The sequence below is a fragment of the Cebus imitator genome, unplaced genomic scaffold (assembly GCF_001604975.1).
Source record: "Cebus imitator isolate Cc_AM_T3 unplaced genomic scaffold, Cebus_imitator-1.0 Scaffold149, whole genome shotgun sequence".
NCBI lineage: Eukaryota > Metazoa > Chordata > Mammalia > Primates > Cebidae > Cebus > Cebus imitator.
Window position 1 is genome coordinate 4,240,085 of NW_016107464.1, and position 26,079 is coordinate 4,266,163.

Here is a 26,079-nt window from a genome sequence, read left to right on the forward strand (position 1 = left end):
CTGGTGTGGAGGGCTAATAACAGGCCCCACCTCGCAGCGCAATCACGGGCTTTAATAAAACATTACTCAGCCCGCAGCTGCCGGCCGCTGAGCAGGGTGCGAGGCCTCACCTCTCGCTTTTAGACCTAATTGCTTGATGCATATTTCATGAAGAATCCTGGGTAATAGTTCTGTTAAATCGCTTCTTTTCATGATGAAATGACTTAAAAATACTTGCATATAATATTTATGCGGGAGAAGGAAGGAAATTGCCCTTTGGGACTAACGTGTGGGACCCAGTTATAGGACTCCAGACAGAGAGGGGATTTCTGGTTTACCTTAGCCTGAACGGTGCATGGGGAGCTGCTGTCCTGACCCAGATGTTCCCAGAACATTGGCCCTCAGCTCAAAACTGTCTAAGACTCCCCATGACCAATAGAGATGTAATGACATCCAGTACTTCAAGAGCCCCTACTGGGCACTTGGCTCTGAGCTGAGCTATTGCTGCATATTAACTCATTTAAACTGCAGAGCAATGGTGCTAAGTTGTTATGCTGATCACTGTTTACAGATGGAGAAACTGAGGCTCAGGATGCTTCTGTGCCTTGTTTCATGCAAGATGGTAGGGCTAGGATTTGAACCTATGTTTGCTGAACTCCAAAGCCTGGCATTCAGAGCCCTGAACTTCCCACCACTGCCTCATCTTTCTCTGATCAGCTACCTGACATGATGGATCCAGGTGTGCATGTGGGTCTTTGCGTTCTTTCTGCCCCCAAATCTGGCTTCCCCGAAGCTTGGTGAGAACTGGAGGTTAAGAATCCTGTCTGTCCATTGTGATGTTTCCCAGTAGGCTGAGCCTTAGCCTGCTCTGTCCTCTGGGCACACACACATGCCTGGCACACAGTTGGGCACTCGGCCTGTCATCCATCCAATCCATTCCATCTGTTCATTTGTCCATCGGTCCGTCCATCCATCCATCCGAGTCTACCCAGAGCTGGGGCAATGAGGCTCCATGTGACCCCCACTTCAGACCGTAAGCTCCTCAGGCTGGGGGCTGGCTGACCTTATCCCTGATTGTGGCCCAGCAAAGGGAGAAGCTCCCTACTCTGAGGCTGGACACAGTGGATGCTTTTTCTGGCCAGCACAGGTCCCAGGATGAGCCAGAGAGGAGTGGCAGAGTGGGAAGGACAGGGGAGCTTCCAGAGGGTCATTCCTGCAAGGTCAGCACACAGGCACATGCTTTTCAAATCAGAAAGTCTCCCCATGGGAGGCCACAGGGAAGAATGGGTTAGATCCCTCTTCCCTTAGGACTTGAAAAGGACTTATTTCTTTTTTTTTTTTTTGAGACGGAGTTTCACTCTTGCTACCCAGGCTGGAGTGCAATGGCGCGATCTCGGCTCACCGCAACCTCCGTCTCCTGGGTTCAGGCAATTCTCCTGCCTCAGCCTCCTGAGTAGCTGGGATTACAGGCACGCGCCACCATGCCCAGCTAATTTTTTGTAGTTTTAGTAGAGACGGAGTTTCACCATGTTGACCAGGATGGTCTCGATCTCTTGACCTCGTGATCCACCCGCCTCGGCCTCCCAAAGTGCTGGGATTACAGGCTTGAGCCACCGCGCCCGGCTCGAAAAGGACTTATTTCTGAGGCTTCTAAGCTGCCCAGCTATCTCTGCCTAGGCCTAAATAAAACATGAATGTGAGATAAGTTCCCTTGCAAAATCATGGTCCTCTGAAGGGGTAAAGTGAGCACTGGCCCTGGCCTTCCCTACTCGGGCTCTAAGTGGCTGTGTCTCTTCCTCTTGTTGGGCCATTTTATTTTGGTATTCCCCCCGACTCTTTCTTATGACTTTATTTTCTATTACCCCAAAGAAGGTGGCACAATGCTGTTGAGCCATTTTAAACATTTAAATCTTACATCGTGCAAAGATTTCTGGGCCAGGTCAGTGGAAGGAGACAGAATGAGCTCGTGCATTTAAAGTGCGCTCAACCATCAGTTGTCAGATAATTCTCAGGGGAAGGAGGTGTCACAGGTGCCCTGGCCTTGGTGAGCAGGGCAGCGAGTGCTCACACTCTGAGCCCCGGGAGCAATGCCTCTGTGCTTGTCATTGGGGAGGGCCCTTGTACCCCCGCAGACATGTACTTGCTTCCAACAGGGTGGAGGCAAACACGGAAGCTTGTGCTGAACCAAAGCGAGTCAGGCCCAGCTCTAACGCTGACCTGCTGTGATGTGGGTGAGAGAGCCAGCCTGGAGGGTGACTGTGGCAAGCTACCTCCGTGGCCACTTACAAACCTGTAAAATGGGTAGTTTCTGCCAGAATCCTACCCAGAGGATGGCAATGCTGCCTCTTGAATGCAGCGCCTTTATGACTCACAACTTCTGCTCTCCTCCCGCCATCTCTTTGACCTCCAGGGAAGTGGGCCATTTTGCTAGGTCTATGCGTCCAGAGAAACTCTCCTCCTCATACTCACGAGCGAGATGCAGCCACTCCAGCAACACTAGTGCCAAAAGATTTGAGCAGCACAGCATTACCCATCTTGCCAACTGTGGCTTTACTGCCAAGAGCTCTATGTACACCCTCAGAGAAACACCAAGAGATAGGCCTCCAGATTACAGGTAGGGAAACAGTCAGAGGGCTCAAGTGGCTGGCCTGGGACTATGCAGCCACCCAAGTGAGCAGTGAGGCTGAACGCAAGTCCACTGAATCTTCACAGAGCTGGGGTCAGTGTCGGCCTGCTAGGCAGACACTCTACCCCATTTTCCCTCAATGTGTGGTACACAAAGAGGGGGTGGAGATCTGGGGCCCTTCTGAAGAGGTAATTAGGCCACTGTTTCAGTATAGCATTCAGTAAAGAGAGGGCTCTGCTCCTCTTAGCAGAAAGCAATCCCAAATGCATGGATTACTGCATGGACCTGGGCTACCTCCTCATAGACACCACCCCAACGCTGCGAGAGATGTGGCTTCCGCCAGCAAATATTTCAACAGTCCACCTCTGAGGTCCAATTACTCACCCAGAGCCCAGGCAGATAGCACTCACACAGGGCCTGGCCTGCCTCGGGCATGGCTGAGAAGACCTTAAATGCTCCCTTGGTCCATGACTGGACTAATCTGTGGCTTCCCAAGGAAGCTGGGAGGGCTGGCATACATGCAAGATATCCACTCCACAGATGAGAAGGCCAAGGGCCTGAGGGAGAAGCAACTTGGCCAGTCACACTGCAAGGCTATCAGGGCTTCCCGAGCCAGGGGACCAGGACGTCAGTGCATTTCATTGTGTGACTGGGTTCTGCCACTGTGTGAGGCGTGGGGCAGGGGGCATGGAGGCTCCTTCTAGCTGAGATGTTCTATGAGTCAAGGGAGCTGGGATAAAGGAGCTCAGGAGGCCATGGGGCCAACACCTGCATCCCGCCCACAGCTTCCAAAGCAGCCTTCACAGTGACAAGCCAAAGACACACACGCCAAGTTATTGTGAACAAATGTCTACATGTAAATGCTGCTGAGCGAAATGACGTGATTTACAACCAAATAATTAGACTTTCAATAAACGCATCAGCAGCGATTAGCCTTCCCGAGACGCCTGGGCATTTCTCAAGCTCTAAGTTGGCGGCCCGGGGTGAAGGCCTTCAGTAAATCATGACAAAAAGCCGTCTCTAGGCAGGAGAGCTGGCAGATGCCTCTCCTGGCGAACATGTAGAGGCATAAGGCTCGTTTCAGCACACAAAGCAGTAAGTATGTCAAAATGAACCCATTTTGGGAAGTTTTCTCAGGAGAAAATCAACACATTGTCAGACAAGAGGTTTTTAAACGATGAGGGCTCACAGTTGAGGGGAGTGAGCCTCCCATTACTGGAGGTGTGTAAGTGGGAAGGCAATGATGCTTGGTGGCGGGATCCCGCTGGATGCCTTTTGCAGTCCCCCGTCAGGGTTCCCACCAGCTCTCAGCCAAATGCACATGGAAATGTGAGGAGAGTGGAGGCAGAAGTGGAGAGGGATGGTGAAGTGCTGCCAAAGCTTCAGGAAGGGGAAACAGGGTCTAGGGCGCTTTTCTTTTTTACCTCCAATTGGGGACTTTTCTAGGAACATGAAGGCCTATGTGTGCTGGAAATTTTTTTCCCCACTCTTCAGTCCTGGGCACCTCCCAAGGGGAGGAAGTTCAAACTCTGATCCCACTGATATCATTGGCTGGGCAAGTCCCCTCTCCCTGGGCCTTAGCGTCTCCCTTTGGAAAAGCTGGAAGGGGTCCCTTCAGTGCTGAGTTCTCTGCCGCCAGTGAGAGACATGCCAGGGTGGGTGGGGGCACCTCAGGAGGAGGAATAACACGGCAGGGCAGAGTGAGTCCCCTCATGGAGGGAGGCAGGCGGGTACGCTGGGCACAGTGGATCCTGGGCTTTCGGACAGCAAAATGACAAAAGCAGGCTTTGTATGCCTGTGCCACCAGGACCGACGGAATCCAGGCCAAGGGTAATCTCTTTCTACTGAGGACAAGGCCGACAGAGCCCATATGCTTCTCAAAGCAGTGACTCTGACCTGGGGCAATTTCATACTCCCTCTTCCCTGGGGAATATTCAGCAATGTCTTGACACATAGGTGCTACTAGCATCTTGTAAGAGGCGGCCAGGGATGCTGCTGAATATCCTACAATACACAGGACAGCCCCCACCACAAAGAAAAATGTAGCCCAGCTTTCAACAGTGCCTACGCTAAAGCCACACCACTCACTAGACACCAGTGCCATGAATTCTTCATCCACAACATGGGAATAGCCAGAGTCCACCCCTGCAGCTGTGGTGAGGGGTAGATAAGAACCTCCACATGAAGTGAGAATGTTTGAAGAATCTTAGCTCATCTGGCCCCTTATGAAAGGGTTTAAGACACAGAGCGAAATCTGCCAAATGGCTTGGTTCCAGAAGGCTCCAGGCTGTTTCCAAGTACAGGACCCCCTAGTCCCACCTAAGCAGCACATGCGGGGAGATGCACTGCATCTGAGGGGGCTTCAGTGCAGGGACCACACAGAGGCTGGGCCAAGGCAGCCTTGGGGGAAGGCAGGGGAGGACTTAGAGCGCACAACGGCTTTTATAGGCCAATGGGCACCAGTACCCTGGGGTCGACCCAGGCAGGGCTGGAGGGGGAAGCCTTGGAGTGCTTGAGGATGGTGCTGGATCCAGACCAGGCTCAGGGCCACCCATACCTGTGTCTGAGTCCCTGCCCTGAGCTGTGCCCTGTCTGAGCTTCAGGTCACTCATCAGGGAAGTAGAGCTTTCACTGCTCACCCATAAGGATGACCTGAGGTCTGGACAGCAGGAAGCGAGGCTCGCCAGGTGCGGAGGTGCCACTGAGTGTCGTTGGAGCCTGGTCACCCAGGTACACATCTGCATGCTTTGGCAGCCCCCTCTGATAAGTATGACATGAAATGGGGTTGGCAGCAGATTCCAGCTTAATGCATTAAAAAATTTTTAAACGAAGAACAGTGCCTTTCAGAAAATACAGATGCCCATGCAGGACTACGGGCTCGGGCTCCTGGCGTGGGCCTTGTTCTCACTTGCTGGGCAGGAGCCACTGTGCGAGGGGCTGCCTGTCTGGTGTGTCTGGCTGGCTCTGTGCCGTCTGGGCTGAGCATCGAGCTAGGCTCCCCGTCTGTCCGCTCTGTCATTCATGGCTGTATTGGCAGCCCAGAAGTCATGGATAGCCAGGCAGGCCCTGGCTGCAGGAGCATCTCCTCCAGTTGGGTAGCTCGCCTAGCTGGGGTGGGATACCTGGGTTCTGGCCCAGCTCTGTCACTGGGTGACATAGGGAAGGCGTTTACTACCCTGAGATAGATTTCCTCAAACATCAAGTGTTCTTTCATGACACTAAGGCACATCGTTGCACAAAGGATCGATATGAAAACAGAAAAGGAAGCTGCGCGTGGTGACTTACACCCGTAATCCCAGCACTTTGGGAGGCCAAGGCTGGAGAATCTCTTGAGCCCAGAAGTTTGTGAGACCAGCCCAGGTAACATCATGAGACTCCATCTCTGTAGAAAATTAAAAAATTAGGCGGGCGTGGTGGCTCATGCTTGTAGTCCCAGCTACTCGGGAGGCTAAGATGGGAGGACTGCTTAAGCCCGGCAGGCTGAGGCTGTAGTGAGTTGTGCTCATGCCACTGCAGTCCAGTCTGGGTTACAGAGTGAGACCTCATCTCGAAAAACAAAACAGAGAAAAAAATAAACAGGAAACTGGTCATAGATGGTCAATGGCATTTATTAAGTGCCTACTGTGTGCATTGCTCTGTATGCAACATTTCTGAGGGAGACAAGACACCAACCAGATACTTTGAGACCATTTGGTTCTTCAGTGTCATTTTACAGATGACACTGAGGCCCAGAGAAGGGTAGAGGCTTGCTCTTTTTCTGCAATGAAGCCCCTGCTCCATGCCTCCATTGTGAAGGATTCTCTGGCAAGACCAGCAGACTGAGTCTGCAGTAATGCAGTGTGACAAGCTGGGGTGGGGATGTGGCAGGGGGAGGAGGATCCAGGGAGGGGTAGGAAACAGCAATGCCCTGCCTCCTCATTTCTCATCCTGAGTCACCTCATGGACCCTGGCCCTTGCTAAAGCAGGTGTTTACCCTCACCAGTCCTCCCGGCCCACCCGGGCAGGAGCCTGCCTCCTCACTAACTGACCAAGGGTGTTCACCAGCAGAGCAACAAAGCGGACTCACTACCCACAAAGCATCTGATCCAACTTACAGTTTTATTTAAGAAAAAAAGTGGCCGGGCGCGGTGGCTCAAGCCTGTAATCCCAGCACTTTGGGAGGCCGAGGCGGGTGGATCACAAGGTCAAGAGATCGAGACCATCCTGGTCAACATGGTGAAACCCCGTCTCTACTAAAACTACAAAAAATCAGCTGGGCATGGTGGCATGTGCCTGTAATCCCAGCTATTCGGGAGGCTGAGGCAGGAGAATTGCCTGAACCCAGGAGGCGGAGGTTGCGGTGAGCCGAGATCGCGCCATTGCACTCCAGCCTGGGTAGCAAGAGTGAAACTCCGTCTCAAAAAAAAAAAAAAAAAAAAAAGTAAGATGAGAAACTCAACAACAATCCTTATCAAAATCCCAATGTCATTCTTCACAGCAAAAGAAGAAACAATCCTAAAATTCATATGGAACCACAAAAGACCCTGAGTAACCAAAACAATGCTGAGGAAGAAAAAGTTGGAGGCATCACAGTTCCTGATTTGAAATTATATTACAAAGCTATAGTAATCAAAACAGTATGGTACTGGCATAAAAACAGACATACAGACCAGTGGAACAGAATAGAGACTCCGGAAACAAATCCAAACATACATGGGTCAACTAATTTTTGATGATGGTACCAGGAAGACACAATGGAGAAGAGATAATTCCTTTAATAAATGGTGCTAAGAAACTAGAGTTCCACATTCAAAAGAATACCTTCTATTATACACAAAAATCAACTCAAAATGGATAAAAGACATAAACATAAGAACAGAAACTATAAAACTCTTAGAAGAGAACCTAGGGGAAAAGCTCCTGGACAGTGGCCTTGGCAAAGACTTTTTTTGGGTATCATACCAAAAGTTCAAAATAAATGGGACCACATCCAAGACCCTGCACGGTAAAAGAAACAGTAAGATGAAATGGCAGACTACAGATTGGGAAAAAAAATATGCAAACCATATATCTGATAAGGGTTTAACATCCAAGATTTATAAAGGACTCATACAACTCCACAGTAGAAAAACAAATAACCCGATTACAAAATGGGCAAAAGACCTGAGTAGACATTTCTTCAAAGCAGACATAAAAGAATGGCTGACAGGTATATGAAAAGATGTTCAACATCACCAATCATCAGGGAAATGCAAGTCAAAACCACTATGAGGTATCACTTCATACCCAGCAGAATGGCTATTATCAAAAAGTCAACAGATAACAAACGTTTGTGAGGATGCGGAAAAAAGGAAACTCTGTATACTACTGATGGGAATGTGGACTGGTACAGCCATTATGAAAAATAGTAAGGAGCTTTGTAAGGAAATTAGAAGTAGAACTACTGTATGACCTAGTGATCCTTTTTCTGGGCATATACCCAAAGGAAATAAAATCACTGTCTCGTAAAGACATCTGCACGCCCAAGTTCACTGCAGTGCCATTCACAACAGTCAGCTTATGAAAACAACTGAAGGTCCGTCAAGGGTGAATGGATAAAGAAACTGTGGTGTATGTATGAGAGAATACTATTCAGCCCTAAAAAAGATCTTGTCATTCACCACACATGAACAGGCCTGAAGGACATTAGGGTCAGTGAAATAAATCAGATACAGAAAGAAACATGTTGTATAATTAATCTCATTTACCTGTGGAATCTAAAACAAATTCAAATATGTAGCGATAGAGAAGAAAACAGTGGGTCCTCGGAGCAGGGTGGGGAGGAGATGAGGGGATGTAGGTCAGAGGGTACAAAGGAACAGACATGCAAATGAACAAGTCTAGAGGGCTGATGCACAACTCGAGGACCACAGGTAATAAACAAATTGTACTTTACATGGGATTCCTGCTACATGAGTAGATGTTGGCAGCTCTAGACACACACACACACACACACACACACACACACACACACTCACACACAGTAACTATGAAAGGCAAGGGATATGTTAATTTGCTTCACTATAGAAACCTTTTTTGTTTTGCTGTCATTTTACAGATGACACTGAGGCCCAGAGAAGGGTAGAGGCTTGCTCTTTTTCTGCAATGAAGCCCCTGCTCCATGCCTCCATTGTGGAGGATTCTCTGGCAAGACCAGCAGACTGAGTCTGCAGTAATGCGGTGTGACAAGCTGGGGTGGGGATGTGGCAGGGGGAGGAGGATCCAGGGAGGGGTAGGAAACAGCAATGCCCTGCCTCCTCATTTCTCATCCTGAGTCACCTCATGGACCCTGGCCCTTGCTAAAGCAGGTGTCGCCCAGGCTGGAGAGCAGTGGTGAAATCATAGCTCACTTTGTAACCCCAAACACCTGGGCTCCTGTGATCCTGCCTCAACCACCCAAGTAAGCTAGGACAGGGGTACGCCACCATGCCTGGCTAATTTTTAAAACTTTGTATAGAAACAAAGTCTCAGCCAGGTGCTGTGGCTCAGGCCTGTAATCCCAGAACTTTGGGAGGCCGAGGTGAGTGGATCATGAGGTCAGGAGTTCAAGACCAGCCTGGCCAAGATGGTGAAACACCGTCTCTACTAAAAAATACCAAAAATAGCCGAGTGTGGTGGCAGGTACCTGTAATCCAAGCTACTCAGGAGGCTGAGGCAGGAGAATTGCTTGAACCTGGGAGGTGGAGGTTGCAGTGAGCCGAGACTGTGCCACTGCACTCTAGCCTGGATGACAGAACAAGACTCTGACTCAGAAAAAAAGAGATTTTCTTACTAGCCTAATTTGGCAAATTTTGGTTATCCTTTGTCCATTATATATATTCCACCTTTTTTTTTTTTTTTTTTTTTTTTTTTTTATTAAAGGAAAAACTACTCTTGGTGAAAAAGAAAAGAAACAAGGTCTATGTTGCCCAGGCTAGTCTTCAACTCCCAGGCTCAAGCAATTCTCCCGCCTTGGCTTCCCAAAGCACTGGGATTATAGACATGAGCTACTGCATCCAGCCTGTAGTAACCTTCTTACTATCTGTATGCATTCTATAACATCATGGTGTATACCTTCATTATACACAATAAACTTTATTTGCAAAAAAGAAAGAAAATCCAGAAGGTCCTTTTAAAACTGCAAATTAAGACAGATCTGCCTGCTCAGAGGCCCCTGAATCTAACCTGAGGGTGGTTTTTCCTCCTTGGAATTTCAAAGGCATCTAGTTAACTGGGAACCACCCAGATAGTGTGCCAAGAACCTTTTGCAAATCATATGAATGACCGTGGTTCCTGGTGGAAAAACTCCCAATAGTTCTTGGGAATCCATGCCTTAGTTTCTTTATCTCTGAAATGGAGAATGGTTTACAGTATTCCCTGAAACCCACTGAAAGCTAAGCAAAGAGCTCAGAACTGAGCATGGGGGTTCTGGCTTCTGCCTTCTCAGGCCTTGGTTTCTCCATTTACATAATGAAGAGACAACCTTTGACGCCTGGCACATAGGAGATGCTTACGCCACATAGGAAGGAAGGAATGCTATTCAGGATATTAAACAAAAGGACTCACATTCATTATAGATACCCCTGAGCCCCAGGGCTGGAAGAGGAGTGCAGGTTTTTTTTAAAAAATAGTCTATTCAAGTGTACCCTAGAATGTCCACAAATACCCAGAGACTTACTTGTTCAGCCTATGGCTCCCTGGGTCTCTTTGTAACCCAAATCTGTTTTAAACACGCCCTCTAAGAGATTCTGATGCATGTTCAAGTTTGAGAACCACCATTCTAGCTTCATCTGATGATGGAAACTCCTCTGTAATAGCTGCAATATTTAGTGCCCAGCTTTGTTGCTTACCACCACCACTGCCAGAGAGCTCATTCCCCCCTAAGACAACCCCTTCCAAACTTAGACAGCTTTGCCCATGGTTAAGTTCTTCCATGTCCTGAGCTGAAACGTGACTAACTACAGCTTGCTGAGGTCAGCCCAGCTCGGAGTTCTAGCTTCTATAGGCCAAGGCCACTGCTTCTGCCCTAGGAAGGTGCCACAGAGACAGGAAGACCTGGGCTGCTCTTTTCCAGCTGTCCTCTAGGGCAGAATTTCCTGTCCTTTCCCATCTTGGTCGCTTCTGCTGCCCATTCCTCAGGCAGTCACCATATCTCACATAGTGGGAGCCAGCAACTGAACAGGGTCCCGTGGGGTCTGTCCAGCTTGGCCATCATTCCTGCTGGCTGGACACAACTCCGTCATGAACCCACGTGGACATGCCTGAGCTTCCGCTGAACTCCTTTTTGGGATGCTGACCTCCTGAGTACCCCGCTGTCTTCTACCCACTCCCAAGTCCCAAGAGACAGGATCTTATTGACATGTAAGTGTCATCAGGTATAGTAACACTCATCTCTTGACCACACCAAATGGGGCATGGGGCTGAGAACCTTTCTGTGGGTGGATGGGATAGGGTCTTGCTTTGTTGCCCAGGCTGGAGTACAGTGGCACATTCATAGCTCACTGTAACCTCTAACTCCTTAACTTGCTTAAGTGATCCTCCTGCCTCAGCCTCCTGAGTAGCTTAGGACTGCAGGTGTGAGCCACCGTGCCTAGCTAATTAGTTTGTTTTTGTAGAGACCAGGTCTTACTATGTTGCCCAGGCTGGTCTTGAACTCCTAGGCTCAAGTGATCCTCCTTGCCTTGGCCTCCCAAAGTGCTAGGATTACAGGTGTGAGCCACTGTGTCCAGCTGGGTCCAAGAACTTTAAGAAGCAAAAGCCCACTGGCTTTGGCCACACTTGGAAGGTTTGAAAATGTAACTTTGAAAGGTCACTGTCAGTTCTTCGTAGTCTGGGTTCTGGGGGGCAAATCCTCTCATGTTGGACATTCATGCTGGCAGCTTCTTGACAACCTCTTTCCACAGGGTGGAGAATTTTCCCAAAATTAAATTTCTGGCTCTCTGCTCCCTAATGAAACTGATTTCTACCTTGACAAACAACAAAGCTTTCATTTTATTATTTGGCTTGGGTTTGACCACGTTAATTATTGCTGTTTTCTCCCCCCAGCACGTCTGCAAGTAATCGAGTTCCACAAAGTTACTTATGCTAGGAATCGATTGCTTCCTGAAAGCACAACTCCCACAGAAGTAAAACAGGTAACCCTAGCTTCTTCAGAGATGACATTTTAGTTAGGATTGGAGCAATTCAGAACAAAAAAAAATGTATTTTCCTAGCCTGAAAATCTGAACTCAACTTGGGGTTATGCGAATATTTGGAGGCTGTGAGTGTGAAACGTCGGTGCCCAGGTCACACAGTCTCCTGCGTTTGCTGCCTCAGTGCTGTTACCATGGATGTGTCAGAATCATACACTGCCTCGAATTTCTCATCACTGTTATTGGCATCATTCTTCCTGCCTCTGAGTACACTCTGCAGATGCCTATTCAAGTCAGTTCCTACCACCAGCTCTACCAGGAGCTAAGCCCGCCCGGCACCATGCAAATAGGTTTCTCCCTGCGAGGCCATGTTCAGCCTTGGTGGGGCATACACCTGTAGTACAAGGAGGAAATGACGGGCACATGGCTTGCTCTCTGGCAGACTGGGAGGCAGTGGGGAATTGTTGAATGGATGGAGGGCTGGAATGTAGAGCGCTGGTATGGCCATAGGTGAGAGCTCCTCATCTCTCTGAACCCTTCTCCTTCAGGGTAAAGTCAGGTTGCTGTGGAGAGCCAGAGAGAGCGGACTAGGGCTTCAGAGTGTACAAAATCGTGGTCCCGGACCATGATTGCATTTATGCCTCACAACGATCCTGAGATGTAGGAACTATTACTCTTCCCATTGTACCGATGCAGAAATGGAGGTCACACAGCTAGTAAAAAGCAGAATTGAAATTTGAACCAGGGAGGGATTCTGGCTCCAGGTGGTCTACCTTCTTAGCCATGATATGCTCTTTCTCTACTGAGCCAATTAAAGTACCCCCAAATAACTGAGGCATAGAGAAGTCACACAGAAAACCTCAAGGCAGAGCTGGGACCAGAAACAGGTTTCCTAACTCCATAGCCAATGAGCTTCATCCCCTAACTCATTAAAGAAAAAAAAAAATCTCTATTAGAGGCTGGGTGAGGTGGCTCATGCCTGTAATCCCAGCACTTTAGGAGGCTGAGGCAGGAGGATCACCTGAGGTCAGGAGTTTGAGACCAGCCTGACCAACATGGCAAAACTCTGTCTCTACTAAAAAAACACAAAAATTAGCCTGGTGTGGTGGCACACCTCCCAGCTACTTGGGAGGCTGAGGCAGGAAAATTGCTTAAACCAGGGAGGCGGAGGTTGCGGTGAGCCAAGATTGCACCATTGCACTCCAGCCTGGGCGACAGAGGTGAAATCCCTCTCAAAAAAAAAAAAAAAAAAAAAAAAAAAAAAAAAAAACAAAAAAAAAAAAAAAAAAAAAAAAAAAAAAAGTAAGATGAGAAACTCAACAACAATCCTTATCAAAATCCCAATGTCATTCTTCACAGCAAAAGAAGAAACAATCCTAAAATTCATATGGAACCACAAAAGACCCTGAGTAACCAAAACAATGCTGAGGAAGAAAAAGTTGGAGGCATCACAGTTCCTGATTTGAAATTATATTACAAAGCTATAGTAATCAAAACAGTATGGTACTGGCATAAAAACAGACATACAGACCAGTGGAACAGAATAGAGACTCCGGAAACAAATCCAAACATACATGGGTCAACTAATTTTTGATGATGGTACCAGGAAGACACAATGGAGAAGAGATAATTCCTTTAATAAATGGTGCTAAGAAACTAGAGTTCCACATTCAAAAGAATACCTTCTATTATACACAAAAATCAACTCAAAATGGATAAAAGACATAAACATAAGAACAGAAACTATAAAACTCTTAGAAGAGAACCTAGGGGAAAAGCTCCTGGACAGTGGCCTTGGCAAAGACTTTTTTTGGGTATCATACCAAAAGTTCAAAATAAATGGGACCACATCCAAGACCCTGCACGGTAAAAGAAACAGTAAGATGAAATGGCAGACTACAGATTGGGAAAAAAAATATGCAAACCATATATCTGATAAGGGTTTAACATCCAAGATTTATAAAGGACTCATACAACTCCACAGTAGAAAAACAAATAACCCGATTACAAAATGGGCAAAAGACCTGAGTAGACATTTCTTCAAAGCAGACATAAAAGAATGGCTGACAGGTATATGAAAAGATGTTCAACATCACCAATCATCAGGGAAATGCAAGTCAAAACCACTATGAGGTATCACTTCATACCCAGCAGAATGGCTATTATCAAAAAGTCAACAGATAACAAACGTTTGTGAGGATGCGGAAAAAAGGAAACTCTGTATACTACTGATGGGAATGTGGACTGGTACAGCCATTATGAAAAATAGTAAGGAGCTTTGTAAGGAAATTAGAAGTAGAACTACTGTATGACCTAGTGATCCTTTTTCTGGGCATATACCCAAAGGAAATAAAATCAATTTCACAAAGAGAAATCTGTATCAGATTTCAGTGTATTTCAGTGTAGTCACAGTAGCCATGATATGGNAAAACAACTCTATTATAAAAGAGATTCACTGTGAAAAATCCAGAAAACACAAATCCAAAATAAACAAAAAGAAGATAAAAATCTGCCATTTCATCACCGCAGACAGTGGTTAAACACATTTTAGCATAGTGCATTCCTGTATTTTTCCCACACACATGCGTACATGCATGTGACATACAGTTACCGACTGGGCTGAACTTTGTAATCTGTTTTTATCATCATCATGGGTCATTTTGAATGTTCTGATTATTTTTCTCCTGAATAAAATCTCCAAATATTTCCTGAGTACCTACCATGTGCCAGGCCCTCTGAGGTTGTGAGACAGAAAGACATATTTCCAAAGGAACCCTCAGTCAAGAAATGTTCTAGCACATGACAAATCATTTCACACTATAACCATGAGGGTCAAAATCAGATGTTAGACGGCAAATTTAGAAAGCAAGGTCCCTGGGTTTATGTACCTAGATATTTTCCTGGGGGAGTTTCTAGTAAAAAACTGGAAAATCTGCTAGACAAATTCTAGAAGAGCTGTAATGTTTTATGCACCTCATTTTTAACCTGGAAACGAAAACTGGATGACATTTTACAAAACAGAGAGAAGCTCTATCACTTCCAAGGGAAAACTGGACAGCTGGCCACCCCAGCCAAGGAGGGACTATAGGAAGGAAGGACACTGCATAGGCCTTTCCTCTAATCTCCAACCTAAATGTCCTTGTACTTAGCTGTTGCTTCCAATAACTTCCTCAGTCTTCTGCTCTCAAAAATCTTGTCATCTGAAGTCCTCCTCAACTGACCCCTCCTCAGGAAGGACTTCCAAGATGCCCCTAGTCAGACTTACTTTCTCCCTCCCTCGCTCTTTCTCTGCCACACCTCTGTCCATCACAGGACTTCCCTACCGCCCTGTCTCCTTGTCTAGACTGTGAGCTTAGAGTCTGACATGTCTCTTTGTCTCCTCACCCAGCTGACAGCCCAGTGCACGATAAGAGCTCAGTGGTGAATGCCATGCTGCTGACTTGTCTATAAGCCCTGCCCTGAAAGCTTGTGCTTAAAACATGGCAGGGTGATCTCCAAGCTGCCTGAGGCCATAAGCAGAGTGCGGATTTTCCAAAAGGAAATGGCAAAAATAAAATTAAAATTAAAAAATGGTTTTAATTAAGGCATCTGTAATAAGCTGGCTTTGCCAAACCCAATTGTTTCTGATATTCCTCCTCTTGGGTGAAATAATCTTAAAAAAGATAGGAGAGGGGGAAGAAAAAAAAAAAAGCACAGCATTATTAAAAGTGGCAGAAAACACTCATGCTGGAAGAAGGATGGAGGCTGCTCACAGGGGAGCTGCCTAGAGAAGAGCAGGCATCAGACACAGACCCGGGGACCGAAGGGCCTCTGCTCCAGTGGAGGGCAAGGGCGTGTGCATCCGAGTGGCTGAACACACAACAACACATCATTTTATAGCCCTAGCACTAGAGCTGCGGGAGCAAAGACGAGGGCTATAAAATTTGACATCTGATTTTATAAATCTGCCTTGAGAACTGAGAATGTCTGTGGAGAAAAGGAGAGAAGAAAATATCGTGCTTACGGGGCTCCGAAGGGTGATAACCCTGGGGTGGAAGCTGGGACATCTGGGGTCTCTCCCAGCAGCCTTCCACAGGACCTCAGGAAGGTCCTCTTCCTTTCCTCTGCCTCAGTTGACCCCATCGGAATGCCAGGGTCTTGACCTGGACAATTCAAGTCCCTTTGGGCTCTGACTGTCCAGAGGTCTGGGGAACAGTCAGGCCCTGCCTTAACACTGGGATTTTACTGTGGGAAGTGAGTTGCTTCATGCCCCACCAAATGCCTCTAGGTCAGGGCCAGCCAGGTTTCCTCTGGGACCTTTGCATCCTTACCCAGCTATCAGTAAAATAAGCCCCTACAGCACAAAGACTCTGCAAACAACCCCACCTGCATCTGTGCAGCCTCTCAGAGTTTACAAGAGCTTCCACTGCCCTTGCAAATCCAGGTCCTCAGGGCTGAGAGGCTGAGACTGGAAGTGACATGTTGGTGACCTCCTGGCTGGTGGGAATGGTGGGATTGGGATTCAGGCTATGATCCCTGGGCTTCTGGTCACAGCCCTCCTCTCCTGCATCCACCCTTTCACTGAGGGCAGATGTGGCATCTGCAGCTGTCCTCATGGCCTTCCCTGCAGCACCCTGTATGCCTTCTCCCAAATCGCCAACCAACTCATTCCCAGATGGCTTTTGCAAAAATATTGTTAAATAATTCAAATTAACAAGATGGTTAGAAATGTGATTGGAAAGAAATGTTTTTCTCATTCCAAGAGACCACCCAGTGCCTCAAAAGGCAACTGTCCCGGGGCACGAGAGGTTTCCTGGAGACGGACAGGCAGTTGGAATGCTTCCCCAGTGGCGGGGCCGCACAGGCAGATTTATGCAGACTGATATGAGACAATTAAAAACCAGCTGGAAATGTAATCGGGGCTGCTCAGATGCTGGAGAAGACCAGGAGGCTCCGGTAAAACAAAGGGCAATGCTGCACGCCTGGCTCAGAGGGGAGATGGAGCTGGCTAGGGAGTGAACCCCAGCCTGTTAATGGGCACATCTGGCACTGCCAGGTTTGGGGCTGGTGCACTGGGCCGTGAACTGGAAGAGTGAGGTGGAATGAGTGCAGGCACCTCTTGCCTCTGGGTTTTGGGCGGCAGTGGGAAGTGGGGAGCTGAGCTGGGGGGAGTGTGTTTTCCTGGGTCTTTTCCAGGTTTACGTTACAGCAGGGAGTGCCACCATCCACCCAGACGCTATGCAATCTGGATGTGGTCCTTGACTCCTCACTCTTCCGCCCCCCCCATCAATTCTACCCCCACTTGCATCTCCTTCCTACTCCCACTGCCGTAGTCCTCCACTCCTGATCTATCACACACCCAGGGCAAGATGGGGCTTCCTAAACCTCTCTCTCGCCAGCTTTGTAGGCCACCCGCCACTGGCCCCCAAATGGCCTCGGCCTCCTTCTTTGCTACCAGAAAGTCTCAGCATCATCAGCCTAGCACATGGGTGCAAATGGAGAACTGCTTTTTTATTTTTTTTTAAGACGAAGTTTCCCTCTTATTGCCCAGGCTGGAGTGCAATGGTGCGATCTCACCTCACCACAACCTCTACCTCCCAGGTTCAAGCGATTCTCCTGCCTCAGCCTTGCTAGTAGGTGGGATTACAGGCATGCGCAACCATGCCCAGCTAATTTTGTATTTTTAGTAGAAATGGGGTTTCTCCATATTGGTCAGGCTGGTCTCGAACTCCCAACTTCAGGTGATCTGCCCGCCTTGGCCTCCCAAAATGTTGGGATTACAGGCGTGAGCCACCATGCTCAGCCATGGAGAACTTTTAAGCTTAGCTGGAGCAAATGGCTGAGAAGAGTCAGGAAAGAACAGCAGTTCAGGAGCTGGGCAGGCTCAGCCTCTGCCCCTCCCTGACAATGTGGCCTTAGACAGGTTTCTAAGCCTCTCTGAGCCTCTGCTTCTGCTTCTGTAAAGTAGGAGCAATGAGTTGCGCTTTCTTCACAACTGCTTGAGGGCTGGACCCAGAGAAGAAACCAGACTCCTCCAGCTGGGTCATGGATGCTGACACTGTTGGTTTCTAGCCAGACAGAACCAGCCCCTCTGGTTTCAGGTCTCTGGGCTTTTGCCATGTCACCACTGCCCGGGAAAGGTGTCTGAGGAATGCTGGGCATGGGGCTCATGGTCCCACATCCTGTCAGAAAATCCAGCTTAGGTCCAGAGACCTGGTTGGGCTTCTCAGTGCCTGCTGGAGAAGAAAGGGGGTGTTTCTACTCTGAGAGATCCCACAAGGCTGAAAGAGGCCTTGATCTGTGTTGTAATCGCATCTCTTTACTCATTAACTGTGATGTAATGTGAACACTAGTTTCTTTATTGGTAACAATGAAGGCAATGGTTGCTACTCTCCTCAAACATACAATCCCACTGTGAAAGCTGGCTATTCCCAAATATCAGCCCCTGTGCTGGGCATGCTGACCTGTATCACTTCAGTCACACGTTACAGTAGCCCAGAGCGGGTGGTGGGGCAGGATTTACACCTGCTGTGCTAGAGAATAAACAGAGGGCTCAGAGAACAGGCAGAATTCACACTAGGGTCTGCCTGAATCCTTCAGAAAGGAAGAGTGCGAATCATGGTGACTGGTCTGGCATCCCACAACTAGTCACAGTCAGATCTAGGATTTGAACCCAGGTCTCCAGGGCATAAGCCCAGGGCTGTTCCTATACTCCCCACCCCCACGGCACCAGAATCACCAAGGGCTAAGCTTGGAGTCCAGGAGAGGTGACAGTCTAATGTTGAGGGTGGTGTCCTTGGCAATGTTTTACCACCAGCAGGGCTCATTTTCTCTGTAGTTCTGAATAAAGGGAAATGTCATCTAATATTCCCCACAGTGTCCTCTCAACAGTGCACTCTCTTATCCTGCAAGGCATCTGCACATTCTAAAGTTCACTGTTCTCATTTAGTCCTCTGCAAAGAGTGTTTGAGGAGTCTTTGTTTTGCCTACAGCAGCGGCTACTAATTGTGGCATTTCCTTTAAACCTTTTAGAAGGAGAAAATATGAAGCATGCTAATTGGGCAGAAAGTTCATTTTTCCTCCATCAGCCCCGAAAGGACATGAAATCCTCCTCGTGGTAAGAGCAAAGAGGCAGACCCCTACTTCCCTCACCACCCCTGCTGCCCTGACTCAGGCTGGCTCAAATGCTGCTAGCAAACAGGGCTTGCTGGGAAAGCCAGAAGCAGGCAAGCTTCTTCCTCTCTCTGGGCCTCAGTATCTCCACTTGTTCAAGATATTGGACCAGAAAATCAAAAAAGTCTCTTTCTGTTCCCTAAACCCCAAGATTTCTGCTCAGTGTACTCCCAGAGCTGCTACCTTGACTGGCTGCAAACACGCTTCCCCTGAGATGAGGAGGCCAGGCCATAAGTTCGGAAGATGTGGCCAGAGAGCTGGAGGGGCAGCAGGATGGTGATGAAAAAGGATACCTGCTGAGTGGTCACCATCTCCAGTTCCTGATGAGCAACTGGGAGGTCAGAGGAGTTCACTCACTCATCCAAGGTCACACCAAAGCACCATGAACAGAATGCAAGAGAGATGACAGATTCAAGAGCGGTTATCCAGGAGAGGGTAACCTGGATTGGACTCCAACTCTGTGAGATTCTCCAGGATTCTTTCCAGTTGTAGCCACATAAAAATCTAGAACTCACCATCGTAAAGGAGAGTGAATGTGGGCATAGCTGGAGACGCCCATGTTGAACACAATTTGCAAGGCGCTGGGCCACACCGAGGTCTTTCCCCAACAACCTGTGGCTCTCTGAAGTCTATAATAAAGACATTTGAGCTACCACTGATACAGCACTCACTATATGCAGGGCATATGCTAAGCACTTCACATATATTGTCTCTTTATTAATACACCGGTGAAACCCATTTTATAGATGAGGAAACTGAGGCTCAGAGATGTTCAGTCTCCTTGCCCAACACTACCCTATTGGTATGTGGTAGAGTTGGGTTTCAAGGGCCTAAGCCAAGATCCAGAGCCATCGTCTTCACCGCTGTGCAGAGCTCCCTTTGCTGGGGGGTCATGGAGCATGTGGCCAGTAGCTCAGGGCTCCTGCGACCATGGCTGGGCAGTGTGGGGGTCCCAAGGCGAGCAGTACTGTGCCCAAGCTGCACACACCTGCCTTCCATGAAGTTTGCCCTTAAAAGGCTTCATCGTCCCTGCAGGGGCCTGGCTGGGGAACACAGTGACTGACTAAGTCCAGGCATTCTGGAGCTGTGCAGGGAACTCAACAACAGCCAGGGAGGCCCTGCTGTGGCCTTGCAGGGACCGCCCTGGTGGCTCACATATGGGAGCAGGCAACCACAATGGAGCTAAGTATCCGGAGTCTCAGATGCTAACCCAACAAAGGGATGCTTGGACGGCAGAAGGAAGGGGAGACTTGTTCCCTGCTGACAGATGAAGGGAGAGCAGCCTTCCTCATATCCCCACTCCCACCCTCCACAAACCTTTATTATTTCTTGCTCCTAGCTGTCAGCAGCAACAAACTAAGATTAATCACTTGCCTGCCTGGACCCAGACATGCCTACTGTTTGAAAACCCTCCTCTTTGCTATATTAATCAATGAGGGGACAGACAAAAGAAAAACAACCATAACTGCTGTGCACCCCCAGTGCCCCTCAGCTCTTCTTGGCCCTGTTGCACCCACCCACCCTCCTCTGGAGCCACAGGAGGCATTTGCTGGATGAAGACTGAGTACCCAGCAGTCAGCACAAACCCTGCTGCTCTACGCCGGATACAACTGTCATCAAGCAACCTAAAGGACAGGAGGCACGTTCTTGATAATGTCCTGCTCCCTCCTCCCCTCCCTGGAGAAGATGGGACCTTCCTGCCATCCTTGGACTGAGAGGAAAGTGGTCTAGTCATGGAACCCTTAAGCTGGAAACAAGTTTATTAATCAGACCCCAGACCCTCATTTTATCAATGCAAGTGAAGAAGATACTTGTCCAAGTCACCTAGTGCAGCAGGAAAGCCTGGACTCACCCCCAGGGCTCTGTCCACTCTGCTGCTTCCACGGTGATTTCTGAAGGCTCTGGAAAACTGGGAGAAGCAGAGACTGGTATATACTGAGCACCATGTGTATGCAGGCTTACCTGCCAACACTTACTTCTCACTGAGGCAAGCACTCTGTGATGCTCAGGAAGGCACAGTACCTTGCTTGCATCAGGTGCAGGTGAGAGACGGAAGCAGGACTTGGATTCAGGTACCTGACTGCAGAGCCCATGTTTTTACTTTCCATCTTGAAAAGGGCTGTCTCGATCTCCCTGGGATGCCTGTCCACATGCTGCTTGCCTTCTGGACTCCTATAACAGTCCCCTCCCCAGCTCTCAGTCTCTGTCAGTTCATGTGGCAAGTGTAGGGATGTAATGGGGGATGAGGGATGACGGTGGGGGATGGGGAGATAGAAGCTGTATCTCTCCTCAGCAGTACTCATGGTTCTAGAAGTTCACTCTTGATTCTAGAACACAGCCCTGAGAATAGCACACATCCTGCTTAAAACCTTCAGGGACTCCCTGTTGCCTCACAGGTAAAGCCCCAACCCCTCCACCTGGTAATTAGGGCTCTTGGACTCATTAATGCGTCATTTGTTGTTCTTATGCAAGCTCTGCACTGCCCTGTCTCTGGGCCCATTCTCTCTGTAGCCTGCCTAAGACCTGCTCATCCTTCACATTCCCCTTCCTAGTTACGTCCCTCTTTCATAGCCTGGAACCTTTCACAGAAAGAGTACTTTCTACTTTGGGCAGCCCTGAGTACACTGTCCATGAGTTACAGGTGTGTGTGTCTTCCTTTCCTTGTTAGGCTGTGAGCTCCTGCAGGGCTACAGCTCAGCCACTAACTGATGCTGGAATGGGCAGAGCTCACAGGGCTGGGGAGACCGTGAATGACCAAGTGCCATGGCATGATGGAATCAGGCCAGACCCCAGAGGCGGCTCCTTAGGTCACATGTGCAAGAGGCCGGGCTATTTGCCTTCAGGGATTAGAAAGCCAAAGGTCCCTTCATGAGGACTGTATGTGACCAGATCCCCCACTGGAATTGGGACTCTCACCACCTCAATTGAGCAAGGGCTGGGTCCTTGTCAAAGCTGCTGCCTGCAGAAGCCTCAGAGGTGCCACTCAGTGCCCCTTCCCATGGTTCACACAGGATCCCTGCTCCACCAGGGCAGAAGCAGAATTGGAGGCCAGGTGCTCACCCGGGCTCCCTACTACCTGCCTCCTGGCTACAAGCCCCCCAGTCTTTGAAGTCCTGCTTCCCTCATCTTGTCCACATTCCTTTGCAGAAACTCACCAAACCAGAACTCACTTAACAGTCAATTCAGTCATTCACAGGCCAAAGTGCCTGAGGAGCCTTTCAATGAGATTTTTTTCAAGGCTTTTCATCCCTTTCCTCCCCTGCCAGCCTTTGCAGAGACAGAAAACTGTGTTAAGAGTTTGACATGTTCTTGCCAATTTCTCAGTTCAACCCTTTGCTTCCTGAGGCTGGGTGAAAGTAGCCAGGGGCCAGTGGTAGGTGCCAGGCTAGCGAGTTGGCGGGCAGCTAAGGGGGACAGTTTTGCAGGCAGGGGGAATGAGGAAAGTGTTCAAGAGCAATCAGGCAGAATCGCTGAAGACGATTCACAGGTGGGTGCCCCCTGCCATGGAGGGGGCTCTGAAATGTGATGAGGTGTGCAGGCGCCACCGTGGGTCACTATAGGTGCAGAAAGTTGGGGATGGAATGCAGACAGGCGGCAGGTTGGGCTGAACCAGGGATCTGTCTGGTCATCACAGTGGGAAGCTGTCACTATCTCTGTGGTCAGTTGTCAACTGCCAGCCGGGTACCCTTACATCAATCATGAATCCCCTCTGGGTGTCAGTTTCCCCACCCATTAAGCAAAGGGATTGGCGTAAATGGGCCTCAAAGTCACTTCCAGGTTTGACAGTGGAAGACCTTTTGACTGAGTGTAAGGAATGCTGGGGAGGAGATGGGAGGACATGGCTGGAGTCCCATCTTGGCTCTGCTGTGGACCCTGGCAAGCATTCAGCGTTCCCCAGCCTAAGATGAGGAAGAAAATGGCTCGCAGCAGGATCCCTGTGAGTGCAACCTGCACGTTAGTGGCCCCATCACTGAGAACTACATCTCAACTCTTCTGGGAGCCCCCGAGACTGCCAAGGCTCTCCTGCACCTCCATGGCTCTGCCTGGGCTGTCCCCTCTATCTGAGCTGCCCTGCTAGTCATCCCTGTATGGGCAACACTTGGCTTCTCTTTAAGGCTCATTTGCAACCTTCTCCCTCAGCCTCCCCTGACCCTCTGTGGTAGGGACTGCCCACTCACATGCTAACTCTGGGCTCCCAAGATCCCCTGTGCACACCTGTGAACAATAAGACACAGGCTGGTCTGGCGAGGCCGAGGCCTGGAGGCTGGGCCTGGCTGTTCTCACCTCTGCACTGTCTCTGATGCCCAGCCCTGTGGCTGGTACAGAAGGCTCTGAAAAATATCTGCTGAGGGAAGGGTGGATCGGGTGTCCTCTGAAGCCGGACTCCCCCAGATCCTTTCTCCACCCTAGAACACTCTCCAGGCAGGACCTAAGGCTCACATGAAAATGGCCAGAGGCGGGGAACCAGCATAGCTGGAATTATGATGTCAATTGCACCAAGCTCCTGACAGTACCAAGAATGCCATTCCCCACCCACCCCGGCCAAGGAGGCCGGGAGTATCTGAGAAATCAGGCCCCTCACTTGGTGCTGGCAAAGATGGTGCTCTCTCCAGGCAGCCAGGACATGCAGTACCAGGACTGTTCCCCCTGTGGTTGAGGTGATTCATTCCGGGGCGTTGCCTCCCAACCAGCAGTGGGACTGGTCGTCGGGAGCTGGGCTCCTCTGGGAAGCAAGTTCACCTCCCCTGAGTGGGCTGCCTGGCTTGGCCATAGGATGCCTAGCCCAGCCCACATTCCCACTTCTGGCATTCTTCAGGGAAAAGCTGAGCAGGTGAGGCTACCCCCTGATCTTTGGAGGTGATGATCTAATGCCTCTAGATCTGCATGCAAAACTAGACTCTCACCTCCAGCTCCTTTGGGCACAGATGGGTCACCCAAATGACAGGTCCTGATAATGGGGTACACAGAATGGGTGCAGGAAGACAAACTCAGGGCCTGATGGTAGAGCCTTCTGGGCCACCTTCCCAGTCTCCCACTACCTCCTCCCCTCATCTGGAAGGCGCAGGTGGTCCAGCCCACAGACGGGGACATGGGGGGAGTTAGAGGGCCCACGATGTCATAGGTGGAGGTGGCCTTAGAGCCCATCGAAGCCCAACTCTCCACTGGACAGATATATAGGAAGAAACTTGCCCAGGGTCACACAGGGAGCAGCAAGTGGCAGGACAGGACTCCTATTCAGAATTCTGCACAATGGGTCCTTTCTGTGGCTCTTAAAAACTCCAGGAAGCAGGACAGGATACTGGGAATCACACTAGATGACACTGACGCGGTGCTGGCTGGGCCGCGCATGGTGTCTGTCAGCAGCTCATCGCCACCCCCAGTGCACAAATGAGGACACTGAGGCCCCGATGGTGTGACTGGTCAAGGCCAGGAGGCCAGTGAGTGCAGGAAGCCAGGCGTGTAGGAGGCCTGTCCCCTGCCTTCCCCACCACCCGCGCAGCCGGGCTCTTGGGACTATATGCCTACACTGACTGCAGAATCAAAGTGTTGTCATGGGTGGTCCTACCCTCTAGGAAATGGCACACCCCAGTGAGGAGACAGAATGATGCTTCTGGCCCTCTGAGCCCCACTGTGAGCTGGCATCTGGACCTGCTTTGATAACTGAGGGTGTACTGCATAGGGGACTGAGAAATGTTTGCCGCAAGAGACAGCTGGTGCTCTTATTTCTGCAACTGCTTCTAGGTTCCTTGTGTGCTCCCCGATTGGGACCTCAGCCCTGGCACATCCTGTGTACTCAACAGGCTGCTGTTCCTTCGAAGGCAGGTCAGCATTGGAGTTACCATGAGGCCCCAATGGCAGCCAGGCAAGCCCTCAGTTCAGGAGCTCAGCACTTCCCCAGTGGATGAATAGGAAGCTGGAGCAGCTGATGAGGCTCTGGCCCTCAAGGACGAATGGCCAGGCTTGGCATGGAGTGCTCTGTCCCATCCTCCCCAATCTTTTCACGGAGGCTCCTCTAGGCCAGGCCCCCAGCCATGGGGATTTCAGGAGGAATGAGGTTCACTAAGAAACTCAGAGACAGATGGGGAGGGAGACAGTGACAACTCCAAATGACCAGTGCCCTAGAGGGTCCCTGGAGCACCGAGGAATCCAGTATGCAGGGAAGGCTGGTGACATTGAGTCCTGCCACTGATGCCGCCTGCTTCCTTTACCTCTCACAGCCCAGAAGAGCACCATTCACCTTGGTGGCCCCGTCGGCAGGCCTGGTGGTGTGCATGACCCCCTTGCCGCTGCCCTCTCTGCAGTCCAATTCTGCTCCTCTGGCTTTGGCCACCTCCCACCTGGCCCCAGTTGCGGTGGGGCACGTTCTTCGGCTGCCATAACTGACCCAATTCTTTAAGCCATCAGGTCTGATAGCAGACAATGAATTATGCAGACACGAGCAGCTTGGAGAAGAGCAAGGTACCTATTCCTTACTTGTTCTGAGTGCCCTATCACTGGCTAGAAATTCCCTTTGCATCCTCTCTGGTTAGGGGGTGGTCCAGCCTCTGGTCTTATTCACCCAGTAATGACAGGCTCACCACCTTGAGGCAGCTTGGGTAGCTGTAATTCTTGATCTGCTCTGGCTGTTAGGAAACTTTTCTTCTTGCAGAGCTGGAATCCGCCTATCCATCGTCTGCCCACAAGTCCCCCATCTGCACATCTGCTCCCTCCTCTCTGACAGTCCTTGAGAGATGTGTGGTCCCCACCCCATGTCCACATGCTCTCTCTGTTCTAGACAGACTACCAGAGCCTGTGTGCCCTGCCTGCCTCTCCTGCCCATGCCTGCCGCCCTCCTGATTGCAGTTTGTCACTGTCCCTCTCAGGGAAAAGCCCAGAAGATGGGGGCAGGATCAGTTGTGAGCAGAGAGCACAGACCAGTTTCATCTTCCTTGGCTTTACTGAAACCTCTGTCTACAGGGCCGGCATGTGTGTGGGCTCTCCTGACAGCTGTGTCCCTGCAGGCCTGCTTTCCCTCCCATGGCCTCTAACAGTGGTGAATGGGACAGAGAGGACAGCAGGCAGAGGACTTCACTGCTTCTGGGGGGTCTGTGCTGCCTGAGGAGCCTGGGTTTACATCCCAGTTATGTTGCCAACTCTCTAGGTGTCCTTGGCAAATCCTTTCTTTCTCTGGGCCTCAGTTTTTCTGTCTGTAAA

The 26,079-nt window shown here is 49.7% G+C and overlaps 1 protein-coding gene and 1 non-coding gene across 2 annotated transcripts in view; both read right to left on the reverse strand.

Annotated features, from left to right (window-relative positions):
- SHB (SH2 domain containing adaptor protein B) overlaps positions 1–26,079 on the reverse strand; it is a 151,781-nt gene that overhangs the window by 5,122 nt on the left and 120,580 nt on the right. The window lies entirely within an intron of this gene.
- Positions 14,637–14,699, reverse strand: LOC119473331. Its single transcript, XR_005202542.1, has one exon. It is a non-coding gene; the product is annotated as a U7 small nuclear RNA (small nuclear RNA).